We start from the raw sequence: 20,412 nt of genomic DNA, 5'->3' as shown, positions 1-20,412 counted from the left end.
CCAGTGCCATGATCACTACCTCTTCCTAACAGTCATTGGTCAGAATTGGGCACTCATACCATTGGGACAAGCAAGGGAGTTCCCAGCTATAATCTGCCACCAGGCCTTCCCATGTGGCCTTTCTCTAAGCCCTCCAGAATCTCAAATACTGCCTTTTCACCCTTAGGACACCTCAAGACTTGTCATCCACCCTGAAAGTGTATTGCAATGACTATTGGGCCTTTCCATCTGCTCCACTGCCGCACCATCTTGCTTTTCTATTTATATCCATAGCACTTGGCATATAGTAAGGGCTTAGCAAAATCTTTTCCAATTCTTATACTACAGAGAGAGTGGATCTGTTTAACAGGGGTTCCCCACCCCTGGTTTAGAATGTGTTTCATTGCTGATTATTTATTTGCCTGAGTCTTCTTTGCTGAGATCTTCCTCTGCTGCAACATTGCAACAGGATTGTAGATACCTACACTAGCAGAGCACAAGTTCTTACCAAGCTGGAGAAAGTCTAAGTATGTGTCTGGTGGCAGCTAGGTGGTGCAGTGGATGGAATGCCAGGCCTGGACTCAGAAAGACTTGAGTTCAAATCGAGCTCCAGACACTTACTAGCTGGACCGTGGGCAACTCATTTAACTTTTGTCTGCCTCAACTTCCCCAAATGGAAGAAGAGGATAGTAATAGCACCCACCTCCCATTTGCAAGGATCAAATGAGATCATATTACAGATATAGTAGATACTTAATAAATGTCCGTTCCCTTGGTGATGGATGGTATGCTTGTGTGCTTAGGACCAGCGTAGCCAAGCTTGGGTTATGAGCTTCTTGAGAAGAGATATCGTTTTGGCCTGTCCTTGTATCCCAAGCATTTAGCACAGTGACATAGTATATATCATATACTATTTATTTTATTTAGCACATAGTAGGTGCTTAATTAATTTCAAGACTCAACTATCGAGACTCGCCACCTGAAAGCTGAACAGCAAGGAATAAGTTCTTTTTCCCCCCAGAATACTTTACACAGAGAGAAGCAATACGTTTATTATTATTATTATCATTGTTAATAACATGTATATATTATTATGTTATTGTTAATCACATTTCTATCACACTTTAAGGTTTGCAAAGTATTCTTGCATGCATATTTTGTTCTATAGTATATAACGTATTTGTAATATGTGTGCATATATACATACATTTGCATACACATACACATGCACACTTTCTGAAGTAAGTACTGAAGGACTTGGGACTAACTTTCTCAGCCCTGAAACAAAATTACATGAAAGCCCTAATCCCTTTGATCCCTTCCTCATGGGATCTCACAGCACCTTATTCACTTAACCACACTCCATCGTAGAATATGGTACCGTCAGATAAGCGTGGGAAGAGTCCTGGCCTAAAAGTCAAGAAGACCTGATTTTGAATCTGGCTTCAGATATTTAGACCCTAGGCAAGTCACTTAACCGCTGTCCGCCGCCTCAGTTTCCTCATTTGTAAAATAGGGATAAGAATAGTACCTAACTTTCAAAGGTGTTATGAGGATAAAGTGAGATAATACTTATAAAGCACTTTACAAACCTTAAAGTGCTACATAAATGCTATTTTTAGTATTAGTAAAAGCATTTATAATAATATGTAAACCTATATAATCATAATGGCATTTATGTGTTAATCATGTATTATGGTATATTAATTTATGTGTTAATACTCAAATGTTAAATTATTGATTTGTGTATTAATAGCATTTATGTAATACTACTACTACTAATAATGATGATGATGATGATAATATGCTGTGGTAGAATCTGAGAAAAGCAAGGAACCATGAGATTGAAAACCATAGGAAGGTCCAGAACCTTCCTTCTGCTTTTGACACTGTTGACCCCCTTCTTTTCTTAGATACTCTAAGGAGTATCTAAGCCAGGAGGCACAGAGTCAACGTAGAGGGTCATACCTGGATTTTGCCCTTTACTGGTACTGTGAGGCACTTGGACCAGATATTGCTGAGGAAAGGAGAAAGGCGACTCTCTAGGAACCCAATCAGTTTATTTGATCAACAAGCATTTACTCAGCACCTACTGTGTTCCACACACTGCAGAACATGGGGGCTGCAGATTCTGATAGAAGTGAAACAGACTAACAGGGAAAACTAACCTCACATATCTATGTATATGCAAAGCAGTAGATCCAGAGAGAACAAAGAAAAGCCTCCTCCAGAAAGTGGGGTGGGTGAGCAATGTCTTAAAGGAAGCCAGGAATCCAAGAGGTGGAGGTGAGGAATGGAAACAAATTGAAAAGGATTGATTAAGCACTTACTGTATGCCAAGCACTGTGCTAAAAACTAGGGCTTTTCTCCAGCTGTCCCCCATGCCTGGACTGCTCTCTCTCCTCATCTCTGCCTCCTGGCTTCCCTGGTTTCTTTTGAGTCCCAACTAAAATCTCCTCTTCTCCAGGAAGCTTTTCTCCAATGCTTCCTAATTCTAGTGCCTTCCCTCCATTAATTATTTCCTAGTTCTCCTGTCTATAGCTTGTTTTTATACTTGTTTGCTTATTGGCTCCTCCATTATACTGTGAGGTCAGGGACTGTTTTTTACTTTTTTTTTTTTTTAATATCCCCAGCTCTTAACACAGTGCCTGGCACACAGCAGACACTTGATAAACGTTTATTAACTGACTGTTGCCTGGCTGATTGATAGAGACACAGACTAAAAAAGAAATCAGTCCCTGATCTCAAGGAGCTCACGTTCTATAGTGAGAGGATGACGCATAGAAGAGAGGTCAGCTGCAGAGAGGAAATTCTGGATATGGAGGATTGCCAGTGCAAAGACAGATGGAGACGGGACATGAAGATATTTACAAGGAATAGCACACAGACCAGTTTAACTGCCCCCTAGAATCCATGGAGGGGACCACAGTGTAATCATTCTGGAAAGGTCAGAGGAGCCAGCATTTTAAGAGCTAAACAGAGGAATTTATATATGATCCTATAGTGAATAACGTCACTGGAATTTATTGAGTAGGAAAGTGATATGGTTTTTTAAAAAAAATTAGCCTTAGGAAAATCACCTCAGTATGTGGAGAACAGATTTGAACACAGAAACTTGAGGCTGAGAGACCAATGAGAAGGTCTTTGCAATAGGTAAAAGGTGAGAAGGGCCTGACCTCGGGTGGGGTCATGTGAGGGAAGAGAAGGGGACATGGATGAGCGATGTTTTAGGAGGAGAAATAACAAGATTTGGTTGAGAATGAGAATGAGGAATCAATGATGATGCTAGAAGGATGCCGGAAGGCATTCTCCAAAGTGTTACAAAAATTCAGAAGGGTAGGTTTGGGGAAGGGGTAGGAGAATGAACTCTTTTGGGACGTGTTGAGTTTGAGATGCCTATGGGACATGCTGTTCAAAATGCGATTCATGACTGGAGCTCGTTAGAAAAGATAGAGCTGGATATAGAGATCTGAGAGTCATATGCATAGAGATCACAATTAAACTCACGGGAGTTAATGGCATCACCAAGTAAGAGAGTATAGAGAGAAATTAGAAGACAGCTCAGGACAGTGATTTGGGGGGTGGGAGAATGAGAGCTGAGGAGATTGATAAGAGGTCATTCGGGTAGGAAGAGGACAAGAGTGATCACGGTCATAGAAACCCAGAGAGAAGGGAGTATCTAAGAAAAGAAGGGAGTCAACAGTGTCAAAAGCAGAAAATGGTCAAGAAGGATAGAGACTGCTACAACATTATGAGATTGGCAAATTAAGACAGCATCTGTATCTTTGGAAAGAGACATTCCCGTTGAGTGATGGGGTTGGAAGCCAGGTTTGCAGAAGATTTAAAAGGAAGTGAGACAAAAGGAAGTACAGTTATCCCTTCTACATCATGGGGGGGGGGCAGTTAGCGGTGTGGCACATCCCCCACCTCTACCCTCCCTTCATGATCTAGAAAATCTGCATAAAATTTCTTTGCCCTCCCTTTGTACCAGAGAAAAAGTCGGAATTTTTTATTTTTCTTTTATTGGGTGTTGATATTATACAATAGTATACATATGCATTTCTGAGTTTCTAAATTTTTTCTGTGTTGTCTGCTGTCCTTCGCATTTTGTCTACGGTTTCCACAAAACTCCCAAAATGTTATCATTTAATTTTTTATGCTGACCGTGATATATTAAAGCTGAGATGGCAAAGTAGCAATGTAGAAGGGATAACTGTAGAAGTAAAAAATGTAGACTTTTTTTGTTTCTGTTTTTTTTTAAAAGGCAATTGGGGTTAAGTGACTTGCCCAGGGTCACACAGCTAGTAAGTGTCAAGTGTTTGGTCTGAGGCCGGATTTGAACTCAGGTCCTTCTGACTTCAGAACCAGTGCTCTATCCACTGCACCACCTAGCTGCCCCCTGTTTTTTTGGTTTTTTTTAAGAAGCCATTTAGGGTAGTGCTATAATTTTGAATGACTATATCAGCCTCTGGTGGAAGTGGGAGTCTTACTAGTAGACTATAGGTTCAGGTATGATTTCTATCTTTTTGTTGTATAAATCAAACTTGTCACATATTTACTGTCTTGTTAGCCTAAGTCCTTGCTGGGGGACTGAGGGGTCTTTTGGAAAAACAAAATGTGCAATAAACTAAAGTTCTAAGTAAAGTTAGAAATTAAAGCCCCCCAAGTAGGAGCCAGAGAATTTTAAAACTGAGCCCAAGAGATTTTGTAAGAGACACCCCTGAAATCATTCTTGGTTCTCATGTCAGTTGGGAAATATTGACTGTAGGATTATCAAGAAATACAAATACATATGCATAACAAGTATACAGAAGGAGTCTATCCTGAGTACTATGTGCATGCTAAATGAGGGAAAGATGTTAGGAACCAAGGAGATAAAGAAGAGTTTCTGAAAGAGATGGTGGTGACATTTAAACTGTGTTAAGGTAGGGCCCAGATTTCTCAACGGTTATGCCAATTAAAAGCGAGATTCATCAGCTTTTACCATTCTGAAAACACTTTGAGTGTGGTCCCAACCACCATTTACTTCTATTTCCCCAAGGATCAACCTCATTAGCTTCAGAGGGGCTTATCGCCAGTAGGCTGGCCATTTGATGATGCACTCTTTGACCCACAGAACACCGCAAAGTTCAGAATGGCCCTCCGTCCTGTGTGGCTTCCTTCTAGGGTTATTGGGACAGAATGATAGACAGGGAAGCAAAGAGATCTAAGTACATGGTTCTTAGCCCATCTACAAACATTTATTTAGCTATTGCTATTCTAAATATGAGCTCCTTCTCCACTGACTGACAAGTGAACATAGTCCTGGGGGAACTGAATCATGTCAACCTTGGTTGGCATTCTTGCTATAAATGAAACCAGAAGACTAAAGAAACCCATAGCTAAATGAAAGGCAGACTCACAGACTGTCCTTGGAAAGTAAAATAAAGGAGTTGGTTGGCAACCAGAAATATAATTTCATGGAATGTTTGGTCACCTCAAATTGCATTTCAACTATCTGAAAAAAGACCATGATGAGAATATTTAAAATTTAGATGACAACATCTGTTTCAGGGACTGAGGTAGAGAAATGCCATGAAGCATGCAATTACTGTTCAGTCATTTTTCTGTCATGTCCAGTAACTCTTCTTGAGCCCATTTGGGGTTTTCTTGGCATAGATACTGGAATGGTTTGCCATTTCCTTCTTCAGCTCATTTTATAGATGAGGAGACTGAGGCAAAGAGGGTTAGATGACTTGCCCAGGGTCACACAGCTAGTAAGCATTTGAGGCCAGATTTGAACTCAGGAAGATTGATTCTTCCTGACTCCAGGCCTAGAGCTCTATCCATTGCATCACCTAGATGCCCTAGGCCCTCCTAATAAAATCATCATAAGGTGAGCATAAGGGAGGATGGTGAAAAATATGTTGGAAAATATGGTTTAGGAATGAGAAACAAGAGATTGAAGGCCTATAAAATATGCAGAATCCTGAAAGCAACCTATCCTGTCCAACAAAATTACAAAAACTTTCTTTGACAAAAAGAATCAGGAGCTACTTGCAGTAAGCATCAAGTTGCCAACAATGATATTGATTATCTTGAAATATGAGAATTGGAAGAGATCTCAGTGGCCATCTACTCCAGCCCATACATGGAAGGACCCCACCACTGTATCACACTGGGCCAGTGGTTGTCCGGCCTCTGCTTGAAGCCCTCTGAGGGCAGGGGAAACCCACCGCCTCTGGAAGCAGCAACTCTAATTGTTGAGGAGTTCTTGATGTCAAGCACAAATTTGCCTCTTTACGGCTCCTTGGTGTGCTCCTTGCATGGCCCAGGTTCATCCTTTCCCCCACAGGAATTTATCATGGGGATGCCAGGTGCCTTCTTACTCTCTTACTTCTCATGAGTCTGATGGCCAGGCTTGTTTGGCCATTTCCAAGGCAATGATCAGCTTTCTTGGCTGAGAAAACAAGAACAAAATAAAGATCAGGCAGCTTTGCCTTCTTTTTTTTTTGTCAATTATTGCCATTTTTATAAGACTGTGCCAAATCCTTCTGTTCATTCTCTGTGACCTGTCCGGGCTTTCATCAGTTCTGTAGACATCTTTTTAAAGTCCAGAAATTCTTAATAAATAAAATCTTTAATGAAAGGATTTGTTCTGTGGAGTTTGGATTCAGTCAGAGGGCCACACTTGAGGACCTAGAGGGCCATGTGTGGCCTGAGGCCACAGGTTCCCCACCCCTGGCTGAGAGGGATTTGTGGGTTACCAATGAACCCACATCAACCTTTTCCGATAACTCATAGTTTGACTCCTCACTGGAACTGTTTCCTTTTGTAGCTTCAGCAGTGCATTCTGAAACGTTTCTTGCCCCTCTTGGATTATATTTGGGGAAATGTACAAGCAGGGAGTTTATTTTATTCCCCAGATCAGTTGGTATAATCACTGTGATGAGATCACAGAAAATAAAGAGATGAAATGTTAATGTGTTAAAACAAAGTACAAACATGAGTTTATGCCTTCTTCTCGTTTTAATCAATCATCAATTTATTAAAGGTCTACTACGTACTAGGCACTGTACCAACGTGCTGGGAATACTGTCCTCAAGGAGTTTATAATCTAACAGGGAGACAACATGTAAACAAATATATGCAAAGCAAGCTATGTACAGGATAAATAAAAAAAAATTTACAGAGGGAAGGCACTAGAATTAAGAAGGGTAGGGTATGCTTTCAGTAAAAGATGGGAGTAAGTTGGAACTTAAACCAAGTGTGAAAGAGTTTTCCCTAATGAAATTAGCAAGGCAGCTTTCCATTGACTGGCCAAAAGACTGGCCGTGTCCCTGGTCGCTCTCACAAGGACTGCTGCATTGTTGGTGGATTTGTGAACTGATCTAATCATTCCGGAAAGCAATTTGGAACTATGGCCAAAGGGCTATAAAACTGTGCATACGCTTTGACCTAGCAATATCTCCACTAGGTCTACATCCCAAAGAGATCAAAGAAAAGGGAAAAGAATCTATATGTGTAAAAATATTTATAACAGCTCTTTTTGTGGTAACAAAGAATTGGAAATTGAGACCATGCCCATCCATTGAGGAATGGCTGAACAAGTTGTGGTATACGATTGTGATGGAATACTATTGTGCCATAAGAAATCATGACATGATGTTTTTTAAAAAAATTCTGATAATAGGGGCACCTAGGTGGCACAGTAGATAGAGCTCTGGCCTTCGAGTCAGGAGGACCTGAGTTCAAGTCCAGCCTCAGACACAGGATACTTACTAGCTGTGTGACCCTGGGCAAGTTACTTATCTCCAATTGCCTCACCAAAAAACAAAACAAACAAAAAAAACCCTAAAAAGACTTACATGAACTGATGCATAGCGAAGTAAACAGACCCAGGAGAACATTATACACAGTAACAACAACATAGGATGATGATCAGCTGTGAATAACTTAGCTATTCTCAACAACACAATGATCTAAGCAATTCTGAAGGACTCATGATGAAAAATGCTATCCATCTCCAGAGAAAGAACTGACAGAGTCTGAATGTAGATCAAAGCACACTTTTTAAACCTTCTTTGTTATTCTTATTTTTTTTTTGTCTGTGTTTTCCTTTGCAACACGGCTAACATTGAAATGTTTTGCATGACTTCACATGCATAATCTATATCAAATTGCTTGCCTTCTCAAGGAAGGGGGAGGGGAGGAAGGGAGATAGAAAATTTGAAACTCAAAATTTTAAAAAATTAATGTTAAAGGAATAGCCAGGTGGTGCAGTGGATAGAGCGCTGGCCCTGGCTTCAGAAGGACCTGAGCTCAAATACAGCCTCAGAAGCTTACTAGCTGTGTGACCCTTGGCAAATCACTTACCCCCAATTGCCTCCAACAAAAAATTTTTTTTAAATTTTTGTTTATATGCAATTGAGAAAAAGGACAACTAGGTGGTGCAGCAGATAGAGCAGCAGCCTGGAGTCAGGAAGACCTGAGTTCAAATCTAGCCTCATACACTTAGTAGCTGTGTGACCCTGTGCAAGTCACTTAACCTGGTTTGCTTCAGTTTCTCATCTGTAAAATGAGCTAGAGAGGAAATGGCAAACTATCCCAGTATCTTTGCCAAGAAAACCCCAAATGGGGTCACAAAGAGTGGGATATAACTGAAACAACTGAACAACAACAATTAAGAAAAATAAAATTAAAATTAAATGTAAAAGAAAAAAAAAGACAAGTTTGCCAGTCCTGATTAGCAGTTGAGACACATTCAAGTTAGGGAGCAACTTTGTGCATTTGTGATCCTCATACATATACCAAAGGACAGGATGGGGATTTCTCTCTCATTTCTTCTCCCTCCCCAACCGCTGCCAACTTCACCATCGGCTGTGGTATCTTTCATCAAAGATCTTTGTCTAGTAGGAGGAAGACAAACACAGACACAGAGAATGAGAAACAGGAAACAGCTTAAAGGAGCATGACCTCTAGCAACAGAAAAGAGAGACGACTGTGGAGATTTGATAGTTGAGAGCTGACTACCCAGAGGAACAGAACCCGGGAGGTCAGTTGAGTGGCCAGCCTGGCCGGGATATTGTTCCCAGGAGGAAGTGGTCCGAGGGCTCCGTTAGGAAAGAAAGGCTTGCAGGGCCTTGCAGTCAGTACTAGCTGTGTGAGTCATCTCGCCTACACGGGTTTCCATGTGTGTGTCTCATTGTCAACTAAGGAAAACAAAACCATGAAAAGCAGCTGGCCCAGGCCAAGTACACTTAGGGGAGGTCCATGCTGGAGGTGACACCATTTCAAGGACACTGAGAGATTAACTCTCAAGGTGTCTGAAAGTGGAGAGAATAACAAAGGGATAAGAAAAAAATATCTTGGACTCTGCCATTACCAATAAAATGGGAGACCAGAAAATGTCAAAACTACTGGCCCATATGCCTAATTTCTCATTCATAAAATTGTTTTACGAGAACATTCCACCAATGTGTGGAGGGCATTTCTTGACGAAAATTTGAGAAGGGGCAAGTTACAGCAGACGGCAGTGAGTGTCATAGATACACAAACAACTGGAAAATGTGGACTGTCCTCTTCATTCATTGACTATAAGTAGAGTACTTGGTTGGGTAGAGTTTTACACGCCCCTCCCCAACAAGGGGCCTTCCTGCATACATAAATACATCAAAATTATATAAGATTGGGGCAGCCAGGTGGCACAATAGATAGAGTGCCAGGCCTAGAGTCAGGAAGACTCACCTCCCTGAGTTCAAATTTGACCTCAGACACTTACTTAACTGTGTGACCCTGGGCAAATCACTTAACCCTGTTTGCCTCAGTTTTCCCATCTGTAAAATGAACTGGAGAAAGAAATGGCAAACTACTCCAAACTACTCATGAAGAGTCAGACATGAGTGAAACAACTGAACAAAAAAATTATATGAGATTCCTGAAATAATGACGTAGAAAATGATACAATATAAAGGATGTCAGCAGAGAAATGTATTGTCAAAAAAAGAAAAAAAAAAGATGGGCCAGTCATGTAGGGAGAGCAAGGAAGGAAGGAAAGAAAGGAAAGAAGGGAGGAGGGAAAGGAAAGAAGGAAGGAAGGAAAGGTAAGAGAGGAAGGAAAAGAAGGAGGGAGGGAAGAAGGAAGAAAAAGAAAAAGAAATGGAAGGGAAGGAAAGGAAAGGAAAAGAGAAGGGAAGGAAGGAAACGAACGTTTATTTAGTGCCAACTAGTGTACTGTGCAAAGCACTTTACAAATAGTATCTCATTTGATCCTTATAAAAACCTGGGAGGTAGGTGCTGTTATTATCCCCATTTTATAGTTGAGGAAACTGAGGCAGGCAGAGGTTAATTGACTTACCCAGTGTCATACAGCTAGCAAGTGTGCAGGGCTAGATTTGAACTCAAGTTTTCTGAACTTCAGGTCCAGCACTCCAGATCTATTGCACCACCTGGCTATTGACATTCATTGATATTTATGTAATATCAAGAGAGTGTAAGGCCCCAGGCACATTGGGTCAAGCCCCCTGTGGTGAACTTATGGGAAGAGCTGGATAAGAGTTGCACAGGATGGGCAGGCGTGGATGCATTGTGGTCTGTGTGGTTGGAGGTAATGCCCATCTCAATGAAGTCATGTAGTTATTGAAGTATTGATGTCCTTAAGGCAGCAACAGGATTTCAAAATACAAAAATGGGGAGGAAAGAGGAGCTTCTTATCATAGAGAACAGTCTGCACAAGAGCCCTGGGGTGGGAAGGGCAGGGGAGGCACAAGTGGTCCAGTCTGACTGTAATGTAGTGTAGGAGAGACATAAAGTGGGAAAAGTAGATTGATGCCAGATGGCAGAGGGCCTCGAATGCCAGGCAAAGGTGTTTGGACTTTAATCAGTACGGACTAGGGAGACTTCAAAGACGTCAGAGTGGGAGTAACACGGCCAGCTCTATGCTAAAGATGATTGGTGTCTCAGCGCAGACAGGGTGGTTGGAGATGGAGAAAGTCGAGGCGAAATGTTTCAGGAGGCTACGGCTCTAGTCCAGGCAGCTGGTAATGAAGCGGCCTATGCTGTGGAGCTGGCCGGGGGATGTCACGTCAGCTGGAGAGCAGGGATTGTCTCGTTTCTTTGTGTAGTACCTGGCACAGGGCAGGCGCTTAATGAGCTTTGTCGAGTGATCGATGATTGCCACTGTTGTCCCCGAAGGGCAGAATTGAGCCATCCCCAGCCTTGCCTAGCCCCAGGGCCCACTTGAAGGGATCGTCCATGGGTGGTGCCATCTGTTCTGTGTGTGATGCCAGCGCCTCAGAGGCAGATTGCTGCTGCTTCCCGGAACCTGGTCTGCCTTTGACACTAAATTTAACAAGTATGAGGCCACTGGGAGACCAGGGACATTGTCAGGTTTCAGATGCCAGCCTTCTGAAGGCTTCTGCTTCTCTGTCATGGTTTTTCCCTTGTCTGAAGTCAGGGGCAGGGGGGAGAGAGAGACAGAAACAGAGACAGAGACAGATAGAAGAGAAAGAGAGAGAGAGTAACAGACAGACAGAGAAAGAGACAGAGACAGGCAGACAGAGACACAGAGAAAAAGGAGACAGAATAGAGACAGACAGAGAAACACCAAGACAGAAAAAGGAGACAGAGAGAAAGGGGAGTCAGAGATAAAGACAGAGACAGAGGGAGGACTAAAATCAAGATGAAAGAGAGACAAAGAAGGAGAGAGACACATAGAGAGAAACAGAAAAAGGAGAGAGAGAGACACACACAGAGACAGAGAATGGAGAGAGACAGAGACAAAGGAGAGATAGAGCAGAGAGAGGACAGAGATAGAGGCAGAGAGACAGAGAAGAGAAATAGAGAGCTGAGACAGAGAGAGAGAGAGTAAAAAGAGAAAGAAGAGAGTGCATGAAAGCAAAAGGGAAGAAGTGAAGGAGGGAGAGAGAGGCCCAAGTTATAGGGAAAGAAACAGAGACACAAATCCTCTCAAGAAGCTGGGGGTGGGGGTGAAGGCCACAATCAAGGCCCCTGCCAACGTATAAAAAGCTAAGAGACAAAGGCACAGATAATAAAAGAACTGAGATCCCAGAGAAGGAGCTGAGATCAGAAGGGAGCAGACGGAAGGGAACACATACCAAGATGACCCTGTTGTACTGTGGACGGACACCGTGGAGGGATTCCCTTTTCTCACTCCCCATTTTTACTTCAGGCCTCCTGGGTCAGGGGAGAGGGGCCGGAGCTCAGAGGAGGGACCAGTTACAGCCTCGTTGGAGCAATCCACCAAGCCAGTCCCAGGCTCTGCCAAGAATAAGGTCAGAGTTAGCATTCTCCCAGACCTGAGCTGCTATTGACTCCAGAACCCACAAGGTGGCAGGCTAGGCACGCAGCTTCCAAGTTAGGCGTGTTGGTGGGTTGGGGCACACTGCTAGGGGACGGTCAGTACGCGTACTATGTGCCAGGCGCTGTACTAAGCTCTAGGGATGCAAAGAAAGGCAAAAGACAGTCCCTGCCCTTGAGGGCCTCATCACCTAACAGAATAAAAGAGTTGTAGAGAGATAGATTCCCAAAAATTGGGGATAAGGCAGAGAATAGATGTCTATGTAGATAGAAGATTACATAGGAAAGATCACTGCATTCAGAGTCATTATTTAGCCATCCTGAACCTCAGTTTCCTCATCTGTAAAATGAAGGGGTTGGCCCAGATGGTCTCTTCTGTCTCTTCAGTCTCTAGATGTATGACCCTATGACCAGGGTTCAAGGTCTTATTATTTTATTAGCTGTGTGACTCTGGGCAAGCCATTCTCTGGTTCACCTCATCGGTATAACCTTTAGAAGCTCTGAGGGGTCCTTATCTCAAACCCCACTTATATTGCTGAGTTGGTTCTACATTACCCCCTCAGGGTCCTACAGGTACCTCTGAAAGGTTATGGAGTTCTTCTGTGATGTTATCAGCCTGAGCCCCCATTTCTGTGTTTTCTCCAAAATCAATCACCTGTAATTAGAGCACTCATATCATTTAACCAATTAACATTACTTACTGAGAAGATATAGCAAGAACAGAAGTATAAACACTTCTCCCCAACACCCAGGAGCATATGCTTCTTTATACCAGGTCAGTCCCTGGGGAGAATAGGCTCAACCTTAAAGTAGTTGCTAGAAAGCATTCACCCCACCAAATTCACTTCTGGGTTGAGCACAGCCAATGGGCAGTGTCACACCCTCGAACATAGGACCCAGCATCTTGGCTATGGGGTCAACCCATTGCTGGGCTGGTCCCAATTGGTCCTCAAGGCTGTGCTGGTGGAGTAGCCTTGGCTATCTGCAAATTCTAGCATGGACTCTAGCTTCTGGAGCTCTCCCAACCTTCAGAAGCTCGTGAGGTTGAAGCCTGGTCCATGATATCTACAATGTTCCTTCACCTAAGTCAAGAAAGAATGGACACAAGAGAGAGAGAGAGAAACATATACTCATGGTTTCATGCCAATATCATAGGGGAGGGAAGGCCACTAGCACCAGTTTTCTCTTCCTATCCCAGGCTCATAGCAATCCTCACCTCCTGGGGGAATGCAGCTAATTTAGGAAGAAGTGAGTTGCCCATGTGGGCATTTTTTATATGTACTCCTGGTTCTGACTCAGTGGTCAATTCAAAAGGCACACAGTACCTCAGCACGGCTCCCAAGTTGGGGAGTAGGACCATTCTATTAACCCATGCCCAGAAGCAGAATTATCCAGCTTCCACATGGGGATGCCCCAGGCAGAATTAATAATGAATAGCTAGCATTTATATGGCGCATTAAGATTTGCAAGGTGCCTCACAAATATTGTCTCACTTGATCCTCACAAGAATCCCTGAGGTTGCCCATGTTTACATAGTTAGGAAGAGTCTGAGACTGGATTTGAAATCTGGTCTTCCTGACTCCAGGTCCAGTACTCTATCCATCGGACCTGGCTAGCCACCAGGAGACTTCAGATGTTCAAAGGATGGGATGAAATGCTCATTGGCTAGTGACCCATTACAATCCCCACACTGTTCAAAACCTTGCCTTCTCCAGCAAATCAAGTGGAGTGCAATTTGAACATATTGTCCGTATCCCCTATCCGAAACAGTCCCCAGGGGTTCCAGAAAGGCATAAGCTCATCCTTTAATCTGTTTCTCCAATATCACACAGGAAAGAATCTCAAGATAGTCCACATGGCACAGATAGCAATCAACCCCACGCAAACAGTGAAACCTGCCATGCTGAATCAGCAGAGAACATCTTATAAAGTTTATCAAAGACTTGCCTAGAACTCGCTAAGTCCCTGACCTTGATGGAATCCTAATAAAGCTACCCCCAGTGCCAACGTTCCAGCTTCCTTATGGGCCCCACTGGACAGCAGACATGTCCTGATTTAAGTACACAATCTGGCTTTAACCACACCTCAGGTCCCCAGACTCAATATAGCCACTGCCCCTCACTAGTCACTGCCCCCAGATCCAATTGACATATTTGAACAGGTGTGTCCTTGTGCTCAGCCACAATCACATCATCCATTTTAGCCCAAGACAGGACCACAATACCTAAGTATCCATCTTGACCAGACAGGACCATAGTAGCTAGCCAATTAGAAAGCAGCATGAACAGGATGTTTGACCACTGGAGCATAGAAGGGACCCCTCCCCATTACCTCATCTCTTAACAAATCCCTCCTGCTTTTTTAATATTCATAATTTCTGTTATGTAACTGCATCTTTACCTTGTAAAACTTCATCTTGCTTTCACTGAAGTCACAGCTTCCTCCCACTTCTGAGGGCGGTCAATCCTCAATAAATGCCTATGCTTGCTTGGTTTAGAGGTAGTCTGACTCTGAATTCTTTGAGAAGACCCCCATAACACACCATGAAACTGCAACAATCTGGATGCCAAAAAGGCAACAAAGATTTTTTTTTTTAAGAAATCCATCTTCCTATCTCATAAGGAAATGATCCCTATAGAGCTTCCCAGGCCGTGGGGAACTCTCCCAGAAGGAATTAGAACCTGGGGTCAACAAGAGGGAATCCTTCCCACATACACCCCCTCAGGTCACTATCATTGGCTGAGGTGGAAGGGAGGGACACTTCACCCTTTTCTTCTTCCACTAAGGCTCTTCTCCCACCCCACTCCCTACTGTAGACTCCCACTCACAGAGCAGGTTTAATGGGATCAAATTCCTCTAGGTCCCTGCAACAACAGAAAGCATCCACAGTTTTTCCCCCCGATTCTTGAAACACGTGGAGAATGCAACTGGAGATCTGGACAAAATCTCCAAGGGTGTCTTTCCACATGGGTCATGCTAAAATTTCTCTGGGTCCCTGCAACAACATATGTCAACCAGTTTTTTCCATGGAACCTTGCCACTGCCTGGACAATCCAAGTGAAATCCCAACCTCACCCAGTAATAGGCCAAGGAGGCTGGGTTAGAGATTAAAGAGACAGAATCAGTTAAGCCCTAGACAAGTATAAGGCTCCCAAGAAAAGAGATTAAGTACTTGGGGTTGATTATTCAGGGTTTCTAAGCAGTCCTTAAGGATCTCCCAGTCAGGCAAGGATTCTAGGTCAGTTTAAAAGCAGTAGAAAAATACGAGCATTCATCAGTTAGCAGCATTTTAGAGAGAACACTTAGTAAGCACCTACCATGTGCCAGGCAGGACAGGTTGTTACCTGTTGTTAGGGCCTTGAATGAGGAAGACTCATCTTCCTGAGTTCAGATCCAACCTCAGACACTTACTAGCTGTGTAATGGTGGGTGAGTCACAACCCTATTTGCCTCAGTTTTCTCATCTGTAAAATGACTCCAAATTTGATGTTAGGGCTGAGCACTACAGCACTTCCGGAGGAAAGTTCTGGGCTTCTCCTGAGGCTACTTTCTTGGGGTATTGAATATTTTGTTGTTCCAGGATCTCAAAAACAACTCAAGCTCAGGGTTTTCAGGACTCTCCAAGCAGTCTAATCCAGGTCTAAGCTTTGCAAGTTCCTGACCTGGGCTTGGGTCTGAGCAACAGTAAAATCTGCTGGTCTCAGCTACTGTCAGTCAACTGGGAAGTTCTGCTAATTAAGAGCAAAAAAAAAACAAAACTGGAGGCTCCACTTTGGTCTGAGATTCCTGCCCTGGTTATTCCTCTGCTGGCTGGGCTAGACGTTGAAACCGAGCCCCTGCTTTGCTCTTGGTGAGGTCTAGGCCACGGCTGCTTGCTTCTGAGCTTTCTCCTTCCTGGGCACACAGCTTAGGGTCTGAGATCACTCTTTATCCCAGAATGCTACCTCTGGCGCAGGTGCCTTCTGCAGGCCACCTTAGACCTGTGACCTGGAACTGGACAGTGACAAAGCTGCGGGGTGGCACGTGTTCCCACACCCTGACTCAGTGCTTCCCTGTGGATCTGGGAGCCATGGTGGTGCTGATGGTGCTGAAAGCTCACCACGCTTCGCTATGGGCCACATCTGAGATCTCTTCTTGCCCTGCTGCCCCGTCTCTCCCTACACAGGAGTGCTCTGAGCGCACTGCTGATTCTCGCTCCTGGCCAGACCTAATCTCCAGTGTCCACAGACCTCTTTTATATGTCTTCCTATGCTGATCTGGACTGGGAAAAAAATGACTCACTGTGATTTTTTTTTCCTTAAATTTCCCAATTAGGATTCAGTCTGGTGCTTTTTCTAAATCTGTTTGGAGGCAGGGGTGGGGATGAGAGGGTGATGGGGAGGGGAACTCATTATACTTCTTCTTTCTACTCCACCATCTTGGCTCTGCTTCGCTTCTAGTGACTGATTGTTAACGGGAAACACCCTTGTTGGAGCTTAGGCGTTAGAGCGGTAGGAGCTGCCACTTATAGGATTACCCCCTAGCTAGAGTAGTCACTGTCTACCTACTGAGTTCAATTGCTAAATCGAGGGAGTAACCTAGAGAGGGTATTTCATGACAAAACACAGTGTCTGACTTAGGGAGGGCCCTCAGGACACAGAATATCTGAGCTAAAAAAAGGACCTTACAGAAATAGAAGAAATGAAGAATGTCAGAGTCAGGAGGGACATTTAGAACATAGAATGTGTAGTCTGGAATAGAGCCTAGAACATAGAATATCAGCTCTAGGAGGGCCTTTACAACATAGAACATGAAATGCTAGCGCTTTCAAAATCATCTGGTCCAATCTCCTTATTGACAAATAAGGAAAGAGTGATGAGAAAGGGAAAATGATTTGCCTGGGGTCCTCTGGCCAGTAAATGGAAGTGCCAAGACAGCAACCCAAGCCCCCTAACTCCCAGCCCATTGCTTCTCCCCCTCCACCACTGTCCTGCCTCCATTAAATAGGTATTTATTCAGTTCAAGGCAGGCTGGCGAGAATAAACCTTCAGCTGAATCTCACCGAGAGCACTGAACTTCTAAGCTTTTACACTGGGCTTAGAAGAGATGCCTCTCCTTCCTCTTTCCCTCTGCTGCAGGTTTTTCAGCCCCTGTTCGGGAACAGCTGGCCACTCATCGATCCTACTGCCCACTGCTGGGAACCACCCCCTGGCGGGGAAGCCTCCAAGTACTTACCAGAACTGGGGCGAATTCTCTCCAGCACTCTGGAGTTGGTGCCAGGGAGAGAAAACCAAATCAGCAGCCAGGCTTTCAGTGTCTCCCAAGCAAGTCCTCAGTGAATTGGTGGGCAGTCCCTGGAAAGGGCCCAATAATAATAATGACAGTGATAATAAAGTAATAGCTCGCCTATATGTAGGTGAGGCTGTGTCCATGTGTGGGGCTCAGCAATTACGGTGAGGTAGATAATGAAACTATTATTGTGCCCATTTTATAGACAGGCTGAGGCTCAGATATGTCATGTGGCACACAATGCCTAACAAGATTTCTTTTTATCACTAGCCAGGTGGTGCAGCACATAGTGCACTAGGACTGGTGTCAGGAAGACCTGAGTTCAAATCCAGCCTCAGACACTTAGGAGCTGTGTCACCCTGGGCAAGTCACTTAACTCCTGTCTGCCTTAGTTTCCTCAAGTGTTAAATGGGTATCATAATAGTACCTATCTCCCAAGGCTGGTATAAGGATCAAAGGAGCTGCTGCTAGTAAAGTACTTAGCATAGTGCCTGACACATAGTAGGCACTTAATAAAAGCTTAATTCCTTTCCTTCTTTCTGATCCCCCAAGGTTGTTGTTAGGCTCAAATGAGATAATATTTGTAAAGTGCTTTGCAGACCTTAAAGCACTATATAAGAGCTAGCTACTTAAACCACAATAATAGGGCAGATAATTTAACTGAAATCATTGCTTTTATTTTTATTTTTTCGCTATTATTATTAGTAGTATTTTTTTGGCTAGGCAATTGGGGTTAAGTGACTTGCCCAAGGTCATATAGCAGCCCATTGGCTGTTATTATTACTATGTACAAGAATTGCCCCACTGACAGCCTCCTTTGATCTGCCATGGTAGCATTGGGGTGACATTGCTCAGGGTCCCACAGCTAGCAAATACCTGAGCTGAAATTTGAACCCAGGTCGCTCCTGACCCCATTTCCTGAGTCCATCCCATTATGTGATCCTGCCTCCTGTCCCCAGACAACCATATAGTTTCAGAGAACAGAATAGTTTGAAACAATGCTGGAGGTCATCTAATATGACTGCTCCATCTTGTTGAAGAGAAAAGCATAGCGGGGCAGCTAGGTGGCACAGTGGATAGAGCACCAGCCCTGGAGTCAGGAGGACCTGAGTTCAAATCTGGTCTCAGACACATAACACTTATTGGCTGCATGACCTTGGGCAAGTCACTTAACCCTATTGCCTAGCCCCCCCCCCAGAAAGAAAGAGAGAGAGAGAAAGAAAGAAAGAAAGGAAGGAAGGAAGGAAGGAAGGAAGGAAGGAAGGAAGGAAGGAAGGAAGGAAGGAAGGAAGGAAGGAAGAAAGGAAGAAAGAAAAGCATAGGGAGGACAAGTGGGTGGCTCCAAATCCCACAGCCCGTTAATGGCAGAATTGGGACGAGGATCCAGATCTCAGGTTAGGAGGCTCAGAGCAGAGTTTTCTGTAGTCAGAGGTGGCCGAGGGTGTCTCTTCTTTTCTTCGGTTCTTCACAACCAAGGATAGTAAACCATCAGCCTTGGGGAGAAAAGAACACTGGGCTAGGACTCAGAAGACCCGGGTTTCAGGCCCAGATCTGCCACTTACTGTGTGCCTCAGGTGAATTAATTGCCTTCTCTGGGCCCTGGTTTCTTCCTCTGGAAAATGAGGTGTTGAATCAGATGATCTCCAAGGTCTTTCCCAGCTCTGATAGACCACGTTCTAATCTCAGGGGCCTTGGTGTTCCTCCTTCTAAGATCTATGGCTATGATACTTTATATTCTAAAGTCTCCCCCAACTCTAACATTCTATTTCCTTTCCCTTTTTTTAAGCATGCTTCGGTCTGTCTCCTGACAATGTCAGTTCTTTCTCTGGAGGTTGATAGTGTGCTTCATTATTAGTCCCGTGGGATTGACTTGGGTCATTGTGTTGTTGAGAATAGTGAAGTCACTCACAGTTGCTCATCCTACAATATTGCTGTTAGCGCTAATGTTCTACTTCCCACGTTCGAAGATGCACGGGGCCACTGCCATGCCTGGAACGCACTTCCTCTTTTCCTCTATCTTACGGACTCCCTCCTTCCTCTAAGATCCAGCTCAGGCACCATCTCCTACATGAAGCTTTCCCAATTTGACCCCCTTCCACTAGTTCCCTCTCTCCTAAATTGCTTCATATTGTTGACTTTATGTTTATGTAGTATCCCACATGTAATTGTCTAAACTTGTTGCCTATCCCGTCAGAATGTTAAGTCCGTTGTGAGGAAGAATGGTTTCATATTTTGTACTTATACCCTCAATCCCTGCACAGTGCCTGGCACATAGAAGGCATCTAATATGTATTTGTTGATGGCTTAATCCAGGGATAGGGAACTTGTGGCCTCCAGGTCCTCAAGTGTGGCCCTTTGAATCCAAACTTCACATGGATTCAGTCACAGGGCAGCACTTGAGGACCTAGAGGGCCACATGTGACCTCAAGACCACAGGTTCTACCCCTGGAATCCTTCAGGCTCTAACATTCTATATTTTTGGCCCCTTCTAGCTCTGCTATTCTATGTTCTACATCCTAAAGTAGCCTCTGGCAGTGACATTCTATATTTGGAGGTTCCTTCCAGGTGAGATGGTCTATAGTCTCTGAATAGATGGATAGCTTCTAGGTTGTCTTTGTGTGATATCTTGGTAGGGACTGGGGGCTCATAGTTAAGAGAAGGCCTGGTGTGAGGGGTGCCAGTCTAGGCTAAGGCCCACCCTCACCCAGTAGTTTGGAGATGGTCTCTGGACACTGCGAGGTAGAGGGAAGTTTCCCTGTTTCTTTATCTCCTGCTCCCTGTTTTCATCTCCATATCCTTTGCAACTCACTTCGGCCTGGGAATTAAGAGACATCCCAGAATTCCCTAGACAGTTTCATTGTTTCTCTAA

At 43.9% G+C, this 20,412-nt stretch overlaps 1 long non-coding RNA gene across 2 annotated transcripts; it reads right to left on the bottom strand.

Moving 5' to 3' along the window:
* Window positions 1-1,015: 1,015 nt before the first annotated feature.
* On the bottom strand, window positions 1,016-16,834 carry LOC110223531 (uncharacterized). Of its 2 annotated transcripts, XR_013486436.1 has the most exons (4): window positions 15,594-16,834; window positions 12,854-12,931; window positions 12,075-12,237; window positions 1,016-6,418 (listed from the first exon to the last, which is right to left on the bottom strand). It is a non-coding gene; the product is annotated as an uncharacterized LOC110223531 (long non-coding RNA). The 2 variants fall into 2 exon arrangements; XR_013486435.1 differs by lacking the exon at window positions 12,854-12,931 and having other exon boundaries at window positions 15,594-16,830.
* Between the last annotated feature and the right edge of the window lie 3,578 nt (window positions 16,835-20,412).

This window comes from Phascolarctos cinereus, unplaced genomic scaffold (assembly GCF_003287225.1).
Source record: "Phascolarctos cinereus isolate Bilbo 61053 unplaced genomic scaffold, phaCin_HiC Scaffold_4;HRSCAF=312, whole genome shotgun sequence".
NCBI classification, from domain to species: domain Eukaryota; kingdom Metazoa; phylum Chordata; class Mammalia; order Diprotodontia; family Phascolarctidae; genus Phascolarctos; species Phascolarctos cinereus.
Note: the sequence above shows the minus strand (reverse complement) of the source record. Positions and strands in the feature narration are given on the sequence as shown.